This window comes from Amphibalanus amphitrite, unplaced genomic scaffold (genome assembly GCF_019059575.1).
Source record: "Amphibalanus amphitrite isolate SeventyFive unplaced genomic scaffold, NRLGWU_Aamphi_draft 001382F_arrow, whole genome shotgun sequence".
Lineage (NCBI taxonomy): Eukaryota > Metazoa > Arthropoda > Thecostraca > Balanomorpha > Balanidae > Amphibalanus > Amphibalanus amphitrite.
The window spans coordinates 77,228-99,511 of record NW_024882875.1 but is presented as its reverse complement, the minus strand read 5'-3'; the positions used below and the strand labels follow the sequence as shown (position 1 = coordinate 99,511).

The 22,284-nt window shown below is 49.8% G+C and overlaps 1 protein-coding gene across 1 annotated transcript in view; it reads left to right on the top strand.

The window, feature by feature from the left end:
• LOC122372652 (BTB/POZ domain-containing protein KCTD9-like) overlaps positions 1 to 22,284 on the top strand; it is a 73,079-nt gene that overhangs the window by 15,146 nt on the left and 35,649 nt on the right. The window lies entirely within an intron of this gene.

The following is a 22,284-nucleotide window of genomic DNA, read 5'->3' as shown; positions in this document are numbered from 1 at the left end:
GTCGCTAATTAGGCACCTTACCCTACAGATCCGTATGTATTCTGAGTTCTCTCATCTAAGAAAAATGATTTAGTTAAGAAACTAAGCTCTTGGGAGCGATTACCGTAGCTGAATGTTTTGCATCGAAATTGGCCGAACATGACGTCACTCTGACGTTATTTCCGGTTGACCTATGAGAAGCGAATAAATTTTCATTGGAACACGAGGTGTCAAAGTGATGGAGCCGAAGGTTCAAGGTAGTAGGTACTGCAAGTTTCGTGTGCATGGATACGCCCAGTCGTTTAGAAGATGTTGCAGAAAAGCGAGGGGAGTTCTCTGTAGTCCCCCCTGCCCACCCCCAGCGCGGGTTAATGGCAGCCGACCGATTACCTGTACCTACATTTGCAGCCCGATAATTCAACTTAGTACGGTTACAGGCAAAGCCTCTGGGCTTCAATCATTATCGTCGCCACGGGGATGGGGGGGGGGGGGGGGGCAGGCGGGGTAGCTTCCCCGCCCAAGCTCCGACCGTTTTAGCTTAAAGGTAGTGTGCCACCTTTGAAAGATTTCCCATTTTATTTTTCCTAGGATAAGAAGCTTCTGTTTTTACCTAATATCGCAAAAAAAATCAAAAATGGGCCTGGAATAGTGCCTTTTTCGCCTAAAAGTTTATCGGTTTTTAGATATGTATAACAACTGTAGTGGGCTTACCTGCAAACAGGCGTCGGGCAACAATCGCGAATGCGGCGCACTTGTGACAATAAGCAAAGGTCATTATAGTGTTACGACCACTGAACTCTATAATGTTACGACCATACGACGTACGGGAATGAGTTATCAGCTGTCTAATCGTAGACAACACAATGTCGAGGCTTAAACTGTAAGCCCGTATTGGTACTGTTTCTTTTATTTGGCTGTCGAACATTATTTATGGTTTGAAATATGATTTTATGTAAAATAATTGATATGAAAAAGCCGTCTTATAAGTTATGACCCCATTTCACCACACGCAAGTGGCAGAAATGACAATGATCAGCTGACGCATTTTTATTGGCCGAAGTCAGAGCGCGCGGCCCGACGCACCACGCGTATTTGGAAATTCCGACCTCGACGAGCATCAGAAGCCACCTAACAGGCGTGTTCGAAACCGCAGGAGATGATGATGAACGGGTTTATCGAAACTTGATTGGATGAGCATATCGGTAATAGCGATTTCAGTGTGTGCATTTATTGTTCATAGTGGTGTGAAATGTGGTTGGGGTACGACCGACAACCCGTCGGGGCGAATTTCGCACTGGGGTACTCAAAATTTGAAGAATTTAAGACGTTTCCATGAGTTTTGAAGGTATGGATAAGTTCTAAAAATCCGGTTCTCCTTATCTGGGCCATTAACTCCATACGGTCCAAGAAAGCTGGCACACTACCTTTAAAGGTAGTGTGCCACCTTCTAAGGTCCGCTCCTTAACACTTAACTAAGGTCTGGTCACAAAGTCAAATAGCCCTCTAAAAAAAAATGTGGTCCTTTAACCGTATAACTTATTTCCTAGAAGTTTGTAATTTTGTGTAGTGCAAGTGCAGGACTGCGGGATCGGAGCCGGAGCTTGACAGCTCGTCAGCTTGACTTGACAGCTCTGGCCAGAGTCGGAGCTGGAGTCACCGAAGTCGTTTGTACTTCGACTCCGAAGTCAGAGTCGACATTCTCTGGCTTGAAGTCATGCTCATTGCTCTTAACTGGTTAGTCGAAATTTATGAAGCCGTTTTAGCCGATCGTGGGCAGGTGGGATAAGAGCTGTAGGTTCTGTTGACCGTTGTGACTGGTGGACGGTGGTTGTATCAGTAAAGAGGTCAGACCAATATAGGCCCACACTGAGTATTCAAACCTCCTGGACCCTCTCATACCACACACCGTTCCGTCATTTCTATCCTCAGGACAGTCAAATCCCTCTCCTCCACGCCTCAACTCCTTGTTCCGGGCTGGACGGGCAACTTTATCCCATGCGGGAACCCCGATAAGAGCACGACCGTAACCGGGTGCGGTGACTGGTGTGTGCTTGGGGTGCTAGTCGGCCTGCCCCTCTGGACGGGCTCAGCCTCGTCGACTCATCAGGGTGCTCGCCCAGACCAAATGTCCCCCCCGCCCTCCCTCTAATTCCCATCTCCTTCCGGCTCTGAAATGGTCTCGTCAGACCGAAAAGTCCTAACCCAATAAAAAAATATCAGACCGTGGCGAGGTCCTCTGACCTGTCACACCAGCATCAGGTACTCTAAGGTCATGGTGAACTGGTGAGCCCCTTCGGCTGTCGTTTTGCCTAGCACGGGAGGATGGCCGTTTAGAAGTGCTTGAGTATTGTGAATATTCGAATGTGTGGCTTATGCAGCTGTCACCCCACCCAGAGGACCGAACTTCAGCCTTTGGTGAGTGTACAGTCCACAGCAGAACTAATGTGGGGTTTCAGTCATGAGTATGTTCTGCTTATGAAGCTTAGGAACGATTAGCCAGACTACAATGAAGCTTTGAATGTAGCTTAGGTATATGTATCGTCACCCTTGCAGCTGCAACTTTAGCTATTGACATCTTCTTTTCGATCACTCCGCATTAAACAATCGCCAGTCAAAGCCAACCGTTGAGATTGGTAAAACCCTACATTACTTTAGCGGTGGGCTGTACCTGAGCCGCTGAAGTGTCTGAGTTCTCAGTTGTACCGTCGAACTGACCAGCATCAGTAGGTAATCTTTTAAAAATGGTTTATTTCTGTTTACATGACTCCATATTGAATGACCGTTGCAAATAGTCACTTTTGAAATCCTTTATGGCCGATTTTTTTAGGGGACGTCCCCCCGGATTCATCGACTGCCGGCGGGGGGGGGGCGTCCCCCGTCCCCCGCTTTCGACGCCCATGCTATCTATAAACACTCTCAAACATCGGTTTATTGGAAAACATGACACACCCGAATATTGCACCCGTTACCCCTTTGTGTGACCCTGAGGTTATCTCAGGTCATGAAGGGTCACCAGCAGTTTTTTTTAAAACTATTTCTTTTGAATTGATATAAGAGACGACAGACGTGCTAGAGCGGTAAAAACATGTCAGATGTGTTCAACTCGGCGATACGGATCAACTGATATGCAGCATGACCCTTTCCGGTCAGGCCATGCCCTGACCCGAGGTCAAATTTTCCAAATGACCTCAGGCTTAGAAGTCCGAATTTCATTCGACGCGACTCGACGAGGGGAACACGTTGCTGGTAAAAGTAATGTCGTGGCTCCCTTCAGTCAAAATCTGTTACCTAAAACTTTTTTCGTATAAACCAGGGATGCGGAGCCGTGGAAATTTCAGACGGTCCGGCTCCGGGCTCCGGCTCCGGCTCCGAGTAAAATGGTCCGGCTCCGGCGGCTCCGGCTCCTTCTCAGTAGGTACATCCCCTATGCGATTAATTAAATACCTACGGGTGGAAGAGAAAGGGCGATTGAAATTGGATTGGTACACGTTGCCTCTGTATTTGCATAACAAGGCTAATTTGAATAGTGAATACCACATGGCCTTGTACTGTCAAACCGAACTAGGTCAATAATTTTTTCTTCTTAAAAAAAGAGCCGGAGCCACCCCCTTTTTTGACGGCTCCGGCTCCGGTTCCGGCTCCGGGCTATATTGTTTTACGGCTCCGGCTCCGGCTCTGGGCAAAATATGCCGGCTCCGGCTGCTCCGGCTCCGGCTCCGCACCCCTGGTATAAGCGGCTATTTTTATATTTTTTGCCCTCTGGAACATGGAATATATCACATAGGACAGGAAAAAGGTTAACTGTGAAGGAACGGGAGGAGCTGACGATGATAAGCGCGATCTGACGGTGAGATGAAGATCCTTGCGGAGGCTTGGTTACGGGGATAGTGGACACTTCACGACTTATTAGGCACTTCTGGTGTGAAAACAAAGGGCAATTAATAAACCCACTTTCGGTATCGGTCTCCATTATCGACACTTCAGCGGCTCAGCCTACCTACATACGTGCCGCGCTTGGATACGCTGCAATGCGTCTTCATGTCATATGTCAGGTTTGTAGTGGTATCGCAGCGATGTCGCTACCAGCAGCTACGCACCTCCGTCTTGAGGATGTAAGGTCATTATAGGGATGTCACTGTATAGAGACTCAGTGATGTCATACAATTCCGTCACTTATGAACCGTACGTGCCACCACCTATCGGACAGCCATTGAACTAATAGTTTACAGCTTGTACAACAGATGTCACTATTTTGGATGATACGGTCTTGGATGCTGCGGTGCCAAAAATGTTTTTTGGATGATACGGTTTTGGATGCTGCACCCTTGGATGTTTCACTCTTGGATGCTGCAATTCCTCGTCCTTGGTTGCTGCCAATTTGGATGATACGATTTTGGATGCTGTGGTCCTGGATGTTGCAGTTTTGGATGTTTCGCTCTTGGATGCTCTGAATCATCCCTAAGGGGTCGGTTTTGGATGTTATTTGGACGTTTTGATCGCTGGATGCTAAGGTTTTGGATGTTGCGTCCCTTGGATGCTGCGCTCTTGGATGCTTCAATACTCACCCACATTGACCTCTATAGTAACCATGCGTATTTACAAATTGCAACCGAGCTCCGCCGTGGGGTAAGGTGGGCAGGGGTTTTCGCACTACGGCTGCGGTTGAACCCAAGGCCCTAAAACATAAGGTTGGACAAAGTTTTCTACCAAAAATGTACTAGAATAGCGCACGAGTCAAAGCTATTTCCGTTGTTTCTTTACAAATCTGTCGCAAACAAGCTTTTTCTGTAATAAATCATTATTTCGAAGTTAAGCAACCTGGGCCCGTATTCACGTCGACATCTTACGATCAGTTTTCATCGTACGATCGATTTGGTATTCATGTTGACCATCTTAACTTTTTATCGTACGATCAGTCTGGATATTTAGGATACTTCTAATTCACGTTGACAATCTTAAGATAATTTGGTATTCATGTCAAAAGTCCTAGGATTCATCCTACGACCCAACTTAAGATGTCGTAGCAAATCCGAAGATTTGATTTTTAGCAGCATATTCCGGGACGACATAGAAAATGGATCCTCCGTCAAATGATATAGCAAACGAAATATATTCAAACTTAACATTATAAAGGTACCACAGATTTAGTATGCTTCAAAGTTATTATGGAAATTATTTTACCATTAGGTATTATGGAAACTATATTAATATATTACAAATGATCATATGAAAAATAAATTGATAAAATATGCATTTTAACCCTCGCCGGCACAGGGGGGTTGATGCAACCCCCATAAGGTTTTTCGCGAATAACTCGCGTAAAAAGCGGCCGATCGCGACGAAACTTTCAGTTCCCTCGCATTGATCAATTTTACACCTACCCTGAAAATTTCATGACCCTGACCCAAATGACCTTTGACCTGTGACTTCTTTTCCGAGACCATGTTTGGCCGGAATCGCGATTCGACGTATGTCGGCTCGCATTAGCCGCGCGTTTGCAAGCTTTTCGTGGTTTCAAACGTTCAAACATGTGATTTGATGTTGCTCCCATGCATTAGGGTGGGTGTCAAGGTCACCTGAAGGTCAGGTCAGGTCATTGACCTTTGGTGACCTCATCCTTATATCCTCCAGGCCTTATATGAAGGATTGTGTACCGTTTTGACAGTTTAAGACGAGAGGCGCCCATTGCGAAGTCCTGAAGTCCATGCTACTGAAAGCCCGATTTCAGGTTTTTGACCTGACCTTGACCCGACATTGGCTGTATGCATTGGCTGACGATGACGTGGCTGCATTCCTGTGCAAGGCACGCATTCCTCGGAACGAGAAATGGAATATCTTCGTCTAGGGTGATCGTTGAGCCGTAAAAGCTCCTGATTTGTGCTAGTCTCAGCTCAAGCTACGAAACTGCTATTCCAGTTCAAACCCCCATGTTAAAAGTGAACTATTTCCGTTAATATTTTTCAATGAAATTGGGTTGATATTCATTTTTGCTCACTCTCTAGGTACCATGCAACACTACTTCTATGCCAATTCATTAACTTTTTTGAAGGTGGGAGCAGGGAGGGTCCTTTTAAGCACGAGCCACCCTACTAGTCGGTCCCCAACGGTGCACCAAATTTGAGCGCGTGTGCAATTTTGCGCGTGCGCACGTGCCAATTGCGTCACAATTGACTTTTGCTCGGCACCCTCCTAAGCGATTCCTAAAGGTGTACCAAATTTAAGCGCAATCGGCCCAGCCGTTCTCGAGATCCGGAAGCGGCCTCTTGCGCGTGCGCACGTGCGAAGTGCGAACAGGGTCACAATTGGCTTTTGCTCGACAACCTCCTGAGCGATTCCTAAAGGCGTACCAAATTTAATCGCAATCGGCCTAGCCGTCCTCGAGATCCGGAAGCGGCCTGCTGCGCGCGCACGTGCAACCGGAGTCACAAATGACATTTGCTCGGCACCCTCTTAAGTGGTTCCTAAAGGTGTACCAAATTTGGGCGCAATCGGCCTCGCCGTTCTCTATATATGGAAGCGGCCTCCTGCACGTGCGCACGTGCAAACGGGGTCCCAAACGACTTTTGCCCGGCACGCTACTAAGCGGTCCCTACCGGTGTGCCAATTTTGAGCGCAATTGGTCCAGCCGTTCCCGAGATCTAGGAGCGATCACTGCACGTGCGCACGTGCAGTAGTACCCCTAACGTGACACATGGAAATGCATTGCCCGATGAGTGCCTAGTCCTACCCACATACCAAGTTTCAGCGCAATGGGCACGATAATTACATAGTTATTGTAATTGCTACAGACATGACATCTCTTTATTATGCACGTGGCACGTGCAGCCATGGTCACCCACATGCATCGAGAAAAGTCGTGTCCTTGGCAGAATGGATGAATATACCCTACAAACATATTTCCTAGTAAATCGATCCTGTGCTTACTCAGACATAATCCTCTCAAAAACGTAAACTCAGCAGAACGACTTTGGGTTCTGAGTTGACTCCCTTGGCTTCGCAAGAGCCACATGACACGGCGATCACCCAGGTGCATCAAGAGTAGTCAATTACGAGGACTAGGAGGGATGGGGCTACCAAACAAAAAAGACCGCGGTTCAATCGGCCCAGCGGTGGCCGAGATAAAAGCTTCTCAAAAGCGTTATGGGGCGGGCCGGTCCGAGCTGTACCGCTCATACTGATATTTTCCCGTTACATTGAAAACTCTTTTTCGTGCTCGCTCGCAAAAAAAAAATCATAAACAACAATTTCAATGCCTAAATATACAATTCATAAGCATAGGTGACGTCTTACGACAGCTCAGTGAGTAGTCGTATCTTCCCAATACATTCATCATTAAGGTCTTACGATCATCTTAACCCTCGCACGACCAGGCCATTTCTCATAACACGAACGACCAGGGGGGGGGTTGTTACGACCCCCCCCCTGGCGTTTCGAAACGGAAGGTCGTAGAGCTTAGCGGAAAAAACCAACGGATTGCTCTCAACGAGATCTCGCGATTGGTGGTATATTTTTTGGTCCTAGGTCAACATTTGACCTACTTTTGACCGGTCAAAGGTCAAATTTTCGGAAAAATAGACTTTTTTCAACTTTCGGCGGCGATGGCGGCAAAACGGTGGGAGATATCGACTTGAAACCTTCACTATCGTGTTCCTTGATCAATTCTCTATCGTTTGGTATGTATTTCGTTTCCCTAGCTCTAAAAATGGCGCGTTGGGAGCGCCGGAAGTCGGCAAGGTCACAGTCGGCGGCAGAAATTCGAAAAATCAAAATTTAAATTTTTGAAATCTGATTGTATTTTTTGATTTGGGAGGTCCATTTGCTCCCTATAGAAGCTAATATTGCTGCATATTCCCATTGAGGTGACAAGAATTAGCAAAATAGTGGTTCGGGCGCTTTTCAAAAATAGTACCGGACGCTGTTCCTCTTGTGACGTCATAGCTCCGTGACCTGACCTGACCCGGTCAAATTTCTTATACCATATGATAGCCAATACTTGCCCCAACATGCATGGGAAGTTTCATCACGATCCATCAACCGATGTCCGTACCACCGGCAGGAAACCTCGGGCGTTGGCACTCAGTTTGTGAAAATCCGGCCGGAGGCTGTACCTCTTATGACGTCATAACTCCGTGACCTGACATGACCCGATCAATTTTTTTTCGGCAAAAGATGCGCAAAGGTTGCCCCATAAGGTATTGAAAATTTCAGCCCGCTACGACAAGCCGTTTAGCGTGCACTTCGAAAAAACCTCAGGGGGGGGGTTGATACAACCCCCCCCCTAGGCGTTCTAGGGTTAAGATTCGAGTTAAGATGTCCCGACGTGAATCGCACTTACGATCGATCGTACGACAAATGTCTACGACCAAAATTTTGATCGTAAGATAAATCTTAACTGTTTGCGATGCCAACGTGAATACCAAATTATCGTACGACAAAGAGCGATCGTAAGATAAATCTTACGAAAAATTCCGACGTGAATACGGGCCCTGTTGCTATAAATTCGATAAGCAAACACTTATTTTTATATAAAAGCCTAGCTGATATAGTCCAATTCTAGTTGAATAATCAAGTAGCTACTAAATTTTCCAGATGTGACACATATTGCGCACTTAAGACAAATGTGTTGCTAGGGCGTTGCTAAGGACTCTTTCGCATGTTTTGCTGCCTGGTTTTTGTTATGAAATGAGGGAATAGAGATGGACAGGCTTTTTGATTTTTTTTTTCTGGTTTTCTTGGACCGTCTCAATTATTTAACTTGGCATACTTCTCTTGCTTTTTTATCTGAGGCTTTTTCAATAATTGATAGATTCCAGCGTGGAAATAAAGGGGCGAGCAGGCCACAGGGGTAAAAGCAAGTCGACTGATAGTGAAATTTTAAAAGGTAGAAGTGTCTGTTCCATTAGAAATTTAATGTGATGTGATGGAACATGAAGCAACCTGCAACAGGATCAGACGCAAGAACCACCAATTAAGCAGAACCAGCAAGCGCCATGCAATCAAAAAGCAGTCATGGTAACGTTTGATTAGCTTTCAGAAAACCTTGGAAGACGCCAGACGGTGAGCAATCAAGAGATCTTACACGACCAGTAGGTAGTTACTTGAAAACGAGAGCCGCCAGGAAAATCAGTAGATTCTTCAATGGCAACACATCTCAACATCTAGCAATTATTTGCACCAGCGAGGTGCTATCATTGTGTTTTGTGCCTGTATCCCTATACCGCTAAAAAAATATTTGTCAATAAATAAACAAACAAAATAATGCGTCTTTTTCTACTGAAAGTAAGTACTCCAAGTGGCAGGGGATGAATGATAGAAGGTACCTACATATTTAATTGTCATCTATTCATTCATTTCATAGGCAATTCAGGGGCATCGATCGGCAGCGCCCTTACTGTGTCGTACTGCGCTGTGGGTAGCGCGTGGCTGGACGGACGGTCCGTGACAATCTATTGATCTGTGGCTGATCTATTAGAGTGTCCGTCCGAGAGCCGTACGACGGCTGACAGAGCCTGGGGGTCGCGAACTGGTGTGGTAACCGTTACGCCCACCTGGGACGCCCGAGTCGGTACGGCACTTGCGGTGTCGTAACCGGATCGGCGGGAACCAGCAGAACGCTGTTGGACCGGCGGTGAAAGTCGGAACCGAGCACTCGCCCACCAGTGGGGCGTCTGGTCGAGCAGGTCTACCCGCTAAGGCAGCCTGAGCACGAACCAGTGGCAGGGTCCGATCAATGACCGTGATCCGACCAGGGTGTCAGCGCAATGGCCAGTCAGAGGCGTCTTTAAGGGCGCAGAAGCCCACCTCGGTCGACTGTGGCCGGTGCAACCTAGTCAGGTCGTTTGTGTGAATCTCCGTGTTCTTCCCTCGCCTCAGGGTAGCCGCTCTTCTCCAAATGCCCGAGCCGTTTTCTATGTGTATTTGTCTTGTAGCGAACAGCAGAGTCGAGACACGAATTGACAATGTCGCCGAAAACCGCGGTCACATGCTGGCCGTCCCTAGTACTACCAATATGCCCGCAGGCGCGGCGAGAGACAAGCTTAACGTATGAGTCACCGTCCGGCTGCCGGGAGAGCCCCTACCGCGACCTTTGTTCACAGTCATGACGTCACGACAATGGGCTCCTAAACGTACGGGCAGCGGCCGCCTCAGGGGTGCCGCCGTGACCTTTGCACGACACGTTCTATAGCGTATGGCACAGCGGTTACTAGGAAGGTTGAGGCCAGCGGCAGGCCGGTTTACAAATAACAAACTTGACGCGCAATTGACAACAGGTAATAGATTGATTAATAAAGCGGTGACAATATAAATGAAAATGACAACATTAAATGACAAATCGCATAGATGATAAATCGCATAGATGACAAATCGCATAGATGATCCCTACAGTACCCCCTCGCCAGACATGTCGCGGACAAAAGTGACATGGCGATATCTTACCGGAGGTCGTATGACGCGGCCGGAGCGGGTCGTCCGTAGTATCGGCTGAGGCTGCAATGGTGCAGCGTCAGCCCGAGCGACGGCTGCAGGGCGAGTTGGTGCGTCACCGTAGATCAGGAGCTCCGGGCCGCTGGGCTCATTGCTGAGCGGTGGCGCGGCCGGCGGGCCGCTGGACTGAGTACCGTGCGGCTGCACAGTCGGCAGGTCAGACTGTCGATGACCGGATTCGTCTGGCGTCTCCAGGAAGGCGGCCTTACACCGGTCGATGCTGATGACTTCCTTTTTCTGTCGACGGTCGATGGTGATGGTTTTGGTGGTCCTTTCGGTAACCGGGAACGGTCCGTCGTATGGAGCGTCCAGCGGGTAGCGGTGACAGTCCCTGCGCACGAAGACGTGTGTCGCCGTCTGGAGTGCCGTCGGGACGTACGTGGCGCGCTGGACCGGACGTGGGAGTGTCGGCCGCACCTGAGACATGGCGCGCTTCAGGTCTTGTACGAAACCGGCCGGTGATGCTGCTGAGGCTTGGCTGCTGATGAAGAACTCACCAGGAAGCCGCAGTGAGGAGCCGTACACCAGCTCGGCTGACGTCGCCTGCAGGTCCGCCTTGATGGTGGAGCGTATGCCCAGGAGCACCAGCGGCAGCACGTCCGTCCATGACGTAGCCTGGTGTGCACGGAGGCTGGCCTTCAGCTGGCGATGCAGGCGTTCCACCATACCGTTGCAGGCCGGGTGGTAGGACGTCGTCCGAGTTCGCTGGCAGCCCAGGAATCGCTGTAGCTCCGACCAGAGGGCCGACTCGAACTGGGCGCCTCGGTCCGTCGTGATGATGGACGGAACGCCGAATCGGGCGATCCAGTGCTCGAGGAAGGCGCGGGCGACCGTGGTGGTGCGGATGTCCGGCAGAGGGATGACTTCTGGCCACCGAGTGAACCGGTCGACGCACGTCAGGAGGTACGAGTGCCCTCTTGACGGAGGCATCGGGCCGACGAGGTCCACGTGGACGTGGTCGAAGCGTTGCTGAGGTGGCTGGAAGGTGCCGACGTCAGACTTGGTGTGCCGGCCGATTTTGCAGCGCTGACAGGCGAGGCAGGTTCGGGTCCAGCGGCGCACGTCGCGATCCATACCGGGCCAGACGAACCGCTTAGAGACGAGCTTGACGGTGGCCTCGACGCCAGGGTGCGACAGGTCGTGCAGAGCCTTGGCGAAGGGTCGGCGCAGCGCCTCTGGGAGGACCGGCCGAGGCGATCCGGTGGACTCGTCGCAGAGCAGACGGAGTCCATCGCCGACCGGAATGTGGCGCAGGCGCAGTGAGGTGTCTGAGGCCTCGAGGTCTTCCAGCGAGCCGTCTTCGGACTGGGCCTTGGCGATGGCAGTGAAGTCGGCGAGCGGGGGTCGCGGCTGGGCCACCATCGAGACCGTGCGTGACAGCGTGTCGGCGACCACGTTGTCCTTGCCAGGCACATGGCGGATGTCAGACACGAACTGGCCGATGTAGTCCAGGTGGCGGACCTCTCGCGGCGAGTAGCGGTCGGACGAGGAGCCGATGGCCGTTACCAGTGGTCGGTGGTCTGTGAAAATGATTGCTGACCGTCCTTCGATGGCGTGCTTGAAGTGCCGGACGGCCAGGTAGATAGCGAGCAGCTCGCGCCCGAACGTGCTGTATTTCTTCTCCGCAGGTTGGAGCGTTTTTGAGAAGAAAGCGAGGGGCTGCCACTCGCCGGCGACGTGCTGCTGGAGGACGGCGCCCACTCCGCAGTCCGAGGCGTCGACGAAGAGGGCGAGCGGCGCGTCCGGGACTTGGTGTGCGAGATGTGTTGCCGTGGCCAGGGCGTCCTTGACGTTCTTGAAACGCTGCCGCGCCGAGTCTGTCCACGTGACAGGCGCTCTCGAGCGTTTTGCCTTGTGGGTGATTAAGGCGTGCAGAGGCTGCAGGAGCTCGGCTGCCTGGGGGATGAAGCGGTGGTAGTAGGCTACCATCCCCAGGAACCTCCGTAGCTGGGACTGAGTGGTCGGTTCCGGGAAGTCTTTGATGGCCTCGACTCGTCCAGGCAGCGGGCGGACGCCGTCGGCGTCTACCGAGTGGCCGAGGAACACCACCTGCTCTTGTCCCAGGACGCACTTGTGCCTGTTGACGACGACGCCGTAGGTGTTGAGGCGCTGAAGCACTTGGTCCAGGAGCTGTAGGTGTTCTTCGGCGGTCGGGCTGGCCAGCAAGATGTCGTCCAGGTAGACGAAGCAGCCCGGTACGCCGCGGAGGACCTCATCCATGAAACGCTGGAAGGTCTGCCCGGCGTTCCTGAGGCCGAACGGCATCCGAACACATTCGTAGAGGCCGAACGGTGTCGTGATGGCTGTCTTGGGGATGTCGGCAGGTTCCACCGGGATCTGGTGGTAAGCCTTCACCAAGTCAATGGTGCTGAAGACGGTGCACCCATGCAGGTCGGCTGAAAAGTCCCGCAGGTACGGCAGCGGGTAGCGGTCTGGTACGGTGCGGGCGTTCAGCGCTCTGTAGTCGCCGCAAGGACGCCACTCGCCGGGTCTCTTCTTTGGCACCATGTGGAGTGGAGTTGTCCAGCTGCTGCTCGACGGTCGAATGATGCCTTGCTGGAGCATCTTGTTGAACTCAGCACGTGCGATTTGAAGGCGCTCCGGCGGGAGGCGTCGTGGCCGCTGGTACACCGGTGGACCCTTGGTGACGATGTGGTGCGTCACGTTGTGCTTCACCGGTGTTGGTCCAGGTTTTGGTGAGGTCACATCCGGGTACCGCGCGAGGACAGCTGCGAAGCGAGCAGCAGCCTGCTCCCGGACGAGACGCACTCCGATGGAGCACAGCCTTGACCGCTCGGCGCTGGCGCAGACGGTGCCGTCCCGCAGGAGACGCTGGTTGGCAACGTCCACGACGAGGTGATGTGCGGCCAGGAAGTCGGTGCCCAAGATGGGTGTGGTGACGTCAGTGACGAAGAATCGATGTTTCAGGCGGTGCTGCTGACTCAAGGTGACGTCCAGCAGGCAGGTGCCGTGCACCGCGATCGGTGAGCCGTTTGCCGCGACGAGCTGCTGGCCGACAGGAGCAGGGGTCAGCGTAGACCCGTTGGGCAGGCAGCGGCGAGGCAGCACGCTGACCTGCGCCCCGGTGTCGACTAGAAATTGCCGGTCCGTCTCCGTGTCCCTCACGAAGAGTAGTGGCGCGGCAGGAGGGGCGCCCGTGCTTTGCGCCATTAGCACGGGGCGCCTCAGTTTTCCGAGGCGATCCAGGAGCACGGCAACTTGCATCGGCGCGCTTGGGCGCCGAATCGCTGGTGGTACCAACACAGCGTGTCGTCGTGCGGCGACGTTGAAGGACGAGCCGGTGACGGGCGGCGTGACTGGCGAGACGCTTGGCGCGGCCGGGAACGGCTGCGGTCGCGCCGCACGGCGTCCTCGAGTCGTCGGTTGCTGGCCTCCAGGCGCTCCATCTTAGCGACCAGGGAGGCGATGACGGTGTCCAGCGCAGGGGTTGCAGCTGGCGCTGGGGCTGTCACTGCAGCAGCGATGGGCGGTGCCGGCTGTGTGTACGGCTGTGCCGCAATCGCTGATAGCCGTGGGTCCGGTCCGCTAGCTTCCAGATACCGGTCGGCCGCTTCTGCCAGTGCGTCAAGCGTGCTGTCGGCTGGCAGGAGGGCGAGGGCAGCACGGACGGGCTGCGGTAGCCGTTGTTGAAAAAGGGTACGGAAGAGCTCTGTATCAACCGGGGCGTCCCCGGCTGCGGCTAGCTCGTTGCGCATTGAACGCAACAGCGCCGTCGGCTTCTGATCGCCGAGCTGTTGGCGGCCGAGCAGGGCTTGTAGTCGGTCGGCGCGTGACTGTGCCAGGCGGGCTTGGAGCGCTGCACACAGCACGTCAAAAGACCGGGATGACCGAATGACGTCCTTGACCTGGACGGCGATGTTGGCGGGGAGGTTTGCGACGAGGAGCTTAAACCTCAGCTCGTCGGAGTCGACCCCGCTGACGTCGAAAGCGCACTGCACCTGCAGTAGCCACAGGTCGGGCTCTTCCGGAGAGTATGGTGGTAGCCGGAAGCTAGCCATGGGCCGATGAGTTGACTCGGAGGCTGAAGCTGGAACGCTGGCTGGGTCTTGAGCTGCGGCGCCGGACTGTGCGCTGTCCGCGGGCATGACGAGAGGCTAAGGTCGAACAACGGAGATCACGTCGGGGTCACCAATTGTCGTACTGCGCTGTGGGTAGCGCGTGGCTGGACGGACGGTCCGTGACAATCTATTGATCTGTGGCTGATCTATTAGAGTGTCCGTCCGAGAGCCGTACGACGGCTGACAGAGCCTGGGGGTCGCGAACTGGTGTGGTAACCGTTATGCCCACCTGGGACGCCCGAGTCGGTACGGCACTTGCGGTGTCGTAACCGGATCGGCGGGAACCAGCAGAACGCTGTTGGACCGGCGGTGAAAGTCGGAACCGAGCACTCGCCCACCAGTGGGGCGTCTGGTCGAGCAGGTCTACCCGCTAAGGCAGCCTGAGCACGAACCAGTGGCAGGGTCCGATCAATGACCGTGATCCGACCAGGGTGTCAGCGCAATGGCCAGTCAGAGGCGTCTTTAAGGGCGCAGAAGCCCACCTCGGTCGACTGTGGCCGGTGCAACCTAGTCAGGTCGTTTGTGTGAATCTCCGTGTTCTTCCCTCGCCTCAGGGTAGCCGCTCTTCTCCAAATGCCCGAGCCGTTTTCTATGTGTATTTGTCTTGTAGCGAACAGCAGAGTCGAGACACGAATTGACAATGTCGCCGAAAACCGCGGTCACATGCTGGCCGTCCCTAGTACTACCAATATGCCCGCAGGCGCGGCGAGAGACAAGCTTAACGTATGAGTCACCGTCCGGCTGCCGGGAGAGCCCCTACCGCGACCTTTGTTCACAGTCATGACGTCACGACAATGGGCTCCTAAACGTACGGGCAGCGGCCGCCTCAGGGGTGCCGCCGTGACCTTTGCACGACACGTTCTATAGCGTATGGCACAGCGGTTACTAGGAAGGTTGAGGCCAGCGGCAGGCCGGTTTACAAATAACAAACTTGACGCGCAATTGACAACAGGTAATAGATTGATTAATACAGCGGTGACAATATAAATGAAAATGACAACATTAAATGACAAATCGCATAGATGATAAATCGCATAGATGACAAATCGCATAGATGATCCCTACAACTGCATGGTACTGCGGATCGTCAATGGGTTTCTTGATGACTCCGACTCTGACTCAGACTTTCAAAAATCAACTCTGACTTTGATTTCAAATGTCGGCTCTGACTGACTCCGACTCCACAGCCCTAGCAGGTCTGCGGAGGCAATGGTTTTTTGGTGACTCCGACTCTGACTCTGGCTTTCAAAATCGACTGTGACACTGACTCTGGTCAGAACTGTCGACTCCGACCGACTACAACTCCGACTACGGAACCCTGAAAGGTATGCGGAGGGGATCGAATTTCGGTGACTGACTCAGACTCCAGGCTTTTAAAATCTACTCTGACTCCGACTCGACGACTCAGGTCAGAACTGTCAACTCCGACCGACTTCATGACTCCGACTCCGGAGCCCTACTGGCAGCTATCACGCCAGGGAGCTGCAAATCGTATGTTCCGTGGCGGTTTATGGCATTAAAGTCGATAATGCGGCTGAATCGCACTATGAAACACCCTTATTGGCTGCAAGAACCACGAACGTTAGCGCATCACCACTGGAAAACGTGACAGGTTATCGATTAATTGGCCCTGGATTTGGATAAATAACATGTTGATGATCATATTAGCACACATTTACATTGCCATCTATCTCAAGGTTGCCCTTCAGGCGGCTCTAAACTATGGCAATTTCCCTATCTTCAACATGTAAATGCCCTCGGGCGTCCTCGTGGTGACGTAGGCATGGGAGTGCCAGGTTGGTAGGAACTAGACTTCGACGCCCCCCGGTTGAACCAGACAAGTTTATATAGCCTTGGGTTGAACTACCGTCTGTGGTAGAAACTTCAGGACGATGGCGCGTTTCATACGAAATCTGGCGCAATGTTTGTTTGCTTCTGTACTTGTACTGTTATTTGCTGTGAATTCTTGAAGTGGGAGTGTTTCAGTAACAATTTGTGGATTATTTGAGTTTCTTTATATAAACATAATGCTGATATGATCAATTTCTTAGTTTGGGAATTGATACACATTTTGTAGAGATTTGTCTGGCAAATCAAAATGAAATTGAAATGGTGTAATGGTGTAACAAACCTCAAGCCTATCATGATCTGAAGCTGTTATAACAAATCAAAATTGCTTCAATGTTACCTTGTACCTTGTTGGAAAGACTGGAGCATGGTTCAAGATGATGCGTAAAAATTCAAGATTTGTGCGAAAGCTTGTGACTGAAAAACGAAAACAGTTTGATATGATGGCTCAATCAAATGTGGAAATGGACGACAAAAGTAGAGTTTCAACATTCCGGCATGTGAGAATAACTTCAGAAATTCATAGTTCTTGTAGTATTGCATTCTTCTTATGTACAGTTATAGGTTTTGTTAGGGTATTTCAAATTCATTGTGTCAGTTGAGACATAGATGGATTGCGGATTTTTTTTTTTAGAATCATTGTATGGTAACTAGGTACTTGTTCGGTAAAAAGGTATGTGATGAATGCCATGAGGTTTTTTATGATTTAATATATAGTCGTTGTTGTACCTACAAAAATGCAAGCTTACTAGCAACTAGTTTCTGAATCAAATCGAAAGTATTTGCCATGAATGTAAATGTGTACCTGCAAAGTATGTCAATAAATTTGTGTGATGTTGACCAGAGAGTTTTATCATCTGGGCATTTATGTCGCTTCCTACATTAGGTGTTAAGCATAGTAATTACGGATGAACTTTGTGCCAATATCTTCAATGCACATTGCACAATGTATGTAGCATGTCTACAACCCTCACTGATCCTGCTATAGCTATAGGCATTTGGCACCAGCTTGACCAAGGGCATGAACTTCACAGTTGCACAACCTTTTGTTTTGTCATGTACCACCAGTCACTTTTTTGTGCACCAGTCACTTTTTTGTGCTCATAGCAGTGCACACAACAATGTGCAGAGGGCCTACAAAAAACATGATTAGTGTGCACTATGCACAGCATTGTACCCTGATTATTTGAATATTTTGACCACTCAACAGTCAACAGTCAGGAGATAATTATTTAACCCGCGCACCGACGGGGGTCTGCGCCAACTTAGTTCCGACGGGGGGGCGGATAACCGCCCCCCCCCCCTGAGATCTCGAGAACGAAGCAAGATAGCGACAAGCGGTAAACGGCATCGGATACGCACGGTCAAGATCTACAATTTTTACTAAGGTCATTTTCAGGTCAGGTCAAAGATGACGTCACAGGGGTCGAAAAATGCAAAATGGCGGCGCTAGATATGGAGAGAGTTTTTCTCGAATAACTTTCGAATTAGTCAAGATAGGAGCAAACTAGGGGCATCATCGTGATCCTCTCGTCAATCCGCATCGAATGATATATATGTTGACCTCGAAAGGTCAAGGTCAAAGGTTGACCTCAGGTCACGTGACCTCGAGGTCATCATGTATATCATTCGATGCGTCTTGACGAGCTGAACACAATGAGACCATCCACGCGGCTGTATCTTGTTCCTGTACGGAGTTATTTGCCAAAAACCTTTGGTGACCTTTGATGACGTCACATGACCTCACAGCTGCTCAACAGCAAAACAGACCTCAAGGTAGTGAAGGTTGATCGTATATGAAGTCATGTATGGTATATGGGGCCATTCCGACCCGTTTTAGTGGTAAAAATAGGGAGTTGATTTTTCCCCCATTGACTTATAATGGGGAGGTCGCGAAATTGACCTGACCTTAGGTCACCGATATCAAAATTCCGAGATATACAAATTGTAGTTACTAATGACCTTATAACATCCTGCGACTTTCAAAGGCCTCCGACATCTACTGTAGCTCTGGCACGGTGACAAAGTTGCAAAAAAGTGACTTGAGGTTGGGTCATTCAAAGTGACCTGGTGACCTGACCTTAAAAGGTAGGAGGTTCAAACTTGCACACCATGTGTAAAATTGATGAGGGAATAGTCATACCAAATTTCGCGGCGCTACGCGCCGCGGTTTTCCCGCTATCCGCGAAAAACCTCAGGGGGGGGGGGCGGATATCCGCCCCCCCCCGTCGGTGCGCGGGTTAATATCACATTTATTATACATCACTTGTCAAACAATAGCATGATGACACACATTTTGACAAGCAATCATGGTAGGATTCCAATAAGTTGGACAGTCACCTCCCTGGGCGTCATTTTTCCGGGAAGGTACCTCTGCAGTGTTGTGGTAGGCTAGGTTGAATTGGGTTAAGTTAGGCGAAGTAAGGTGGTTAGGACCAGGTCAGACCGTAAGGCCTGGTCAGGTTGATTTCTAATTTGACATAGATGCCTATTCCCTATGTTTTTGCTCCAGCCTGAATTTCATTAGGTAATGAGTTAATTTTGCTTTGTTTTTATCTGTCTTGTTTTGTGTTGTTGTCCTTTATATTTTGCCCCATAGGCAAGGGTGGAGCTTTTCCAGGAAAGGTGGTGGAGCATGATTGGAGGCGCTCAACCAGACGGCATAGGAGGGCACGATTTCTGAACGCGCACTGATGCCTGATTCAAGCCACGCTGTCTTCATGCGGGGCGGCGCGCTACTTAAAAGTCCCTAAAAGAACGGGAAGTGATGCCGATAGAACCTTCAATCGTTCTGGGCTAACGCTTATGACTTGGAAAAAGTCGCGATCCCAATTCAATCGAAAACCTGTGGGCTCTTGTTTAGCAGGAGGTGTATGAAGAGCCACCCGCCATAAGCACTGCTCAACCGCAGGCACAGGTTTAGACGGCGTTGGTCCGCATCAAAGCCAGTGTGCTGGAGAATTCATTGGCTGAAATGCTCCAGAACATTCACCACTGTGTTTTTATGAAAGGTGGCTACAAGCTCAGTTAGCAGAAAAAGTACCAGATTGCTTTGCTTTTTAATTACAGCGGGAAGAAAGGTGTCCGGATAATTTCGTTACACCCCCTGTAATGTTTAAATAGTTGCTAAATTCGAAATCAGCTCCAAAAACTAGCCTAGAAACATGTAAAACTCGAAAAAGGAACCGAGGTCATCAAAGGTCATTGAGCTGACCTGACCTTCAGATGACCTTGACACCCACCCTAATGCATGGGACCAGCATCATATCACATGTTTCAACGCTTGAAACAGTGTTCGCCACGGGCCCCAAAATCCCCAGCCCAGCCCGGCCTGGGCCCATGGGTTCAGAGCCCGGCCCAGCCCGTAGCCCGCTCTGGCAAATATTCCAAGCCCAGCCCGGCCCGGCCCGTCAAAAATAGCAATCTAGTTATTGTCTTAGTCTATTGCTATAATAAGCATGATTGATTACACTATTTTGAGAACAATTCAAACTGCATGAATATTAACATGGCAATCATGACTCCCTTCTTTTCAATGAATATAATCATTTCAAGCACCTATGGCACAAATTTTAACAGTAACAGCAAGCACCTCAGTCAATTAGGTCATGATTACACACCTATAAAAAGTTTACATGATTATATTAACTACATTCTATGAGTAAAGTTATCTTGCAAGGTGATGTGTGTGAACATTATCATTCATAATTGGTGACTCTAATGCATACTTGAAGGAAGTATTTGCAACATACTCTATGCTTCCCAGCACTTACCAGCAGAAAAAAGCTTGACTTATGGGAATTGATGAATCTGTCTGGGATTGACCTTGCTGTTAAATTCACTCCATAGATGCTGCCAAGGCCCTAAAACATAAGGTTGGACGAAGTTTTCTACCAAAAATGTACTAGAATAGCGTACGAGTCAAAGCTATTTCCGTTGTTTCTTTACAAATATGTCGCAAACGAGCTTTTTCTGTAATAAATCATTATTTCGAAGTTAAGCAACCAGTTACTATAAATTCGATAAGCAAACACTTATTTTTTATATAAAAGCCTAGCTTATATAGTCCAACTCTAGTTGAATAATCAAGTAGCTACTAAATTTTCCAGATGTGACACATATTGCGCACTTCAGACAAATGCGTTGCTAAGGCGTTGCTAAGGACTCTTTCGCATGTTTTGCTGCGTGGTTTGTTTTTGTTATGAAGTGAGGGAAGTGAGATGGACAGGCTGTTTGATATTTTTTTTCTGGTTTTCTAGGACCGTCGCAATTATTTAACTTGACATACTTTTCTTTCTTTTTTATCCGAGACTTTTTCAATAATTGGCACCTAGATTCTATCGTGGAAATAAAAGGGCCAGCAGGCCACAGGAGCAAATGCAAGTCGACTGATCGTGAAATGAAAGGTAGAAGTGTCTGTTCCATTATAAATTTAATGTGATATGATGGAACATGAAGCAACAGGATCAGACGCAAGAACCACCAATAAAGAGCCCAGAACCAGAAAGCGCCATGCCATCAAGAGCAGCCATGATAACGTTTGATTAGCTTTCAGAAAACCTTGAAACTATATGCCAGACGGTGAGCAATCAAGAGATCTTACAAGACCAGTAGTTACTTGAAAACGAGAGCCGCCAGGAAAATCAGCAGATTCTTCAATGGCAACACATTTCAACATCTATCTAGCAATGATTTGCACCAGCGAGGTGGCTATCATTGTGTTTTGTGTCTGGGCCTAACTGCTCAAAAATATTTGTCAATAAATAAACAAACAAATAATGCGTCTTTTTCTTCTGAAAGTAAGTCCTCCAAGTGGCATGGCAAGGGATGAATAATAGCAGGTACCTAATTAATTGCCATCTATTCATTTAATTCATAAATCATAGGCAATTTCAGGGCATCGATCGGCAGCGCCCTTACTGCATGGTACTGCGGATCGTCCATGGGTTTCTTGATGACTCCGACTCTGACTCAGACTTTCAAAAAGTAACTCTGACTTTGATTTCAAATGTTGGCTCTGACCGACTCCGACTCCACAGCCCTAGCAGGTCTGCAGAGGCAATGGATTTTTGGTGACTCCGACTCCGACTCTGGCTTTCAAAATCGACTCTGACTCTGACTCTGGTCAGAACTGTCGACTCCGACCGACCACAACTCCGACTACGGAGTACGGAACCCTGAAAGGTCTGCGGAGGGGATCGAATTTCGGTGACTGACTCAGACTCCAGCTTTTAAAATCGACTCTGACTCCGACTCGACGACTCAGGTCAGAACTGTCAACTCCGACCGACTCCATGACTCCGACTCCGGAGCCCTACTGGCAGCTATCACGCCAGGGAGCTGCAAATCATATGTTCCGTGGCGGTTTATGGCATTAAAGTCGATAATGCGGCTGAATCGCACTATGAAACACCCTTATTGGCTGCAAGAACCACGAAAGTTAGCGCATCACCACTGGAAAACGTGACAAGATATCGATTAATTGGCCCTGGATTTGGATAAATAACATGTTGATGATCATATTAGCACACATTTACATTATCATCTATCTCAAGGTTGCCCTCCAGGCGGCTCTAAACTATGGCAATTTCCCTATCTTCAACACGTAAATGCCCTCGGGCGTCCTCGTGGTGACGTAGGCATGGGAGTGCCAGGTTGGTAGGAACTAGACTTCGACGCCCCCTGGATGCTGCAATATCAAAAGCCTGAGAAAGCATACAAAATAGGTGACACTCACTTTAGCACTGTCTTCCAAAAAAAGAGAAAATCCATCCATTTATCAGCAAAACTGATTTAATCTATTTTCAATTCATGCCCACGTGTCAACCGAATCTCTGTGGACAACTATCTGCTACTTTCCTTGCTATTTTATGCTAGGCTCTTTTCAAGATAT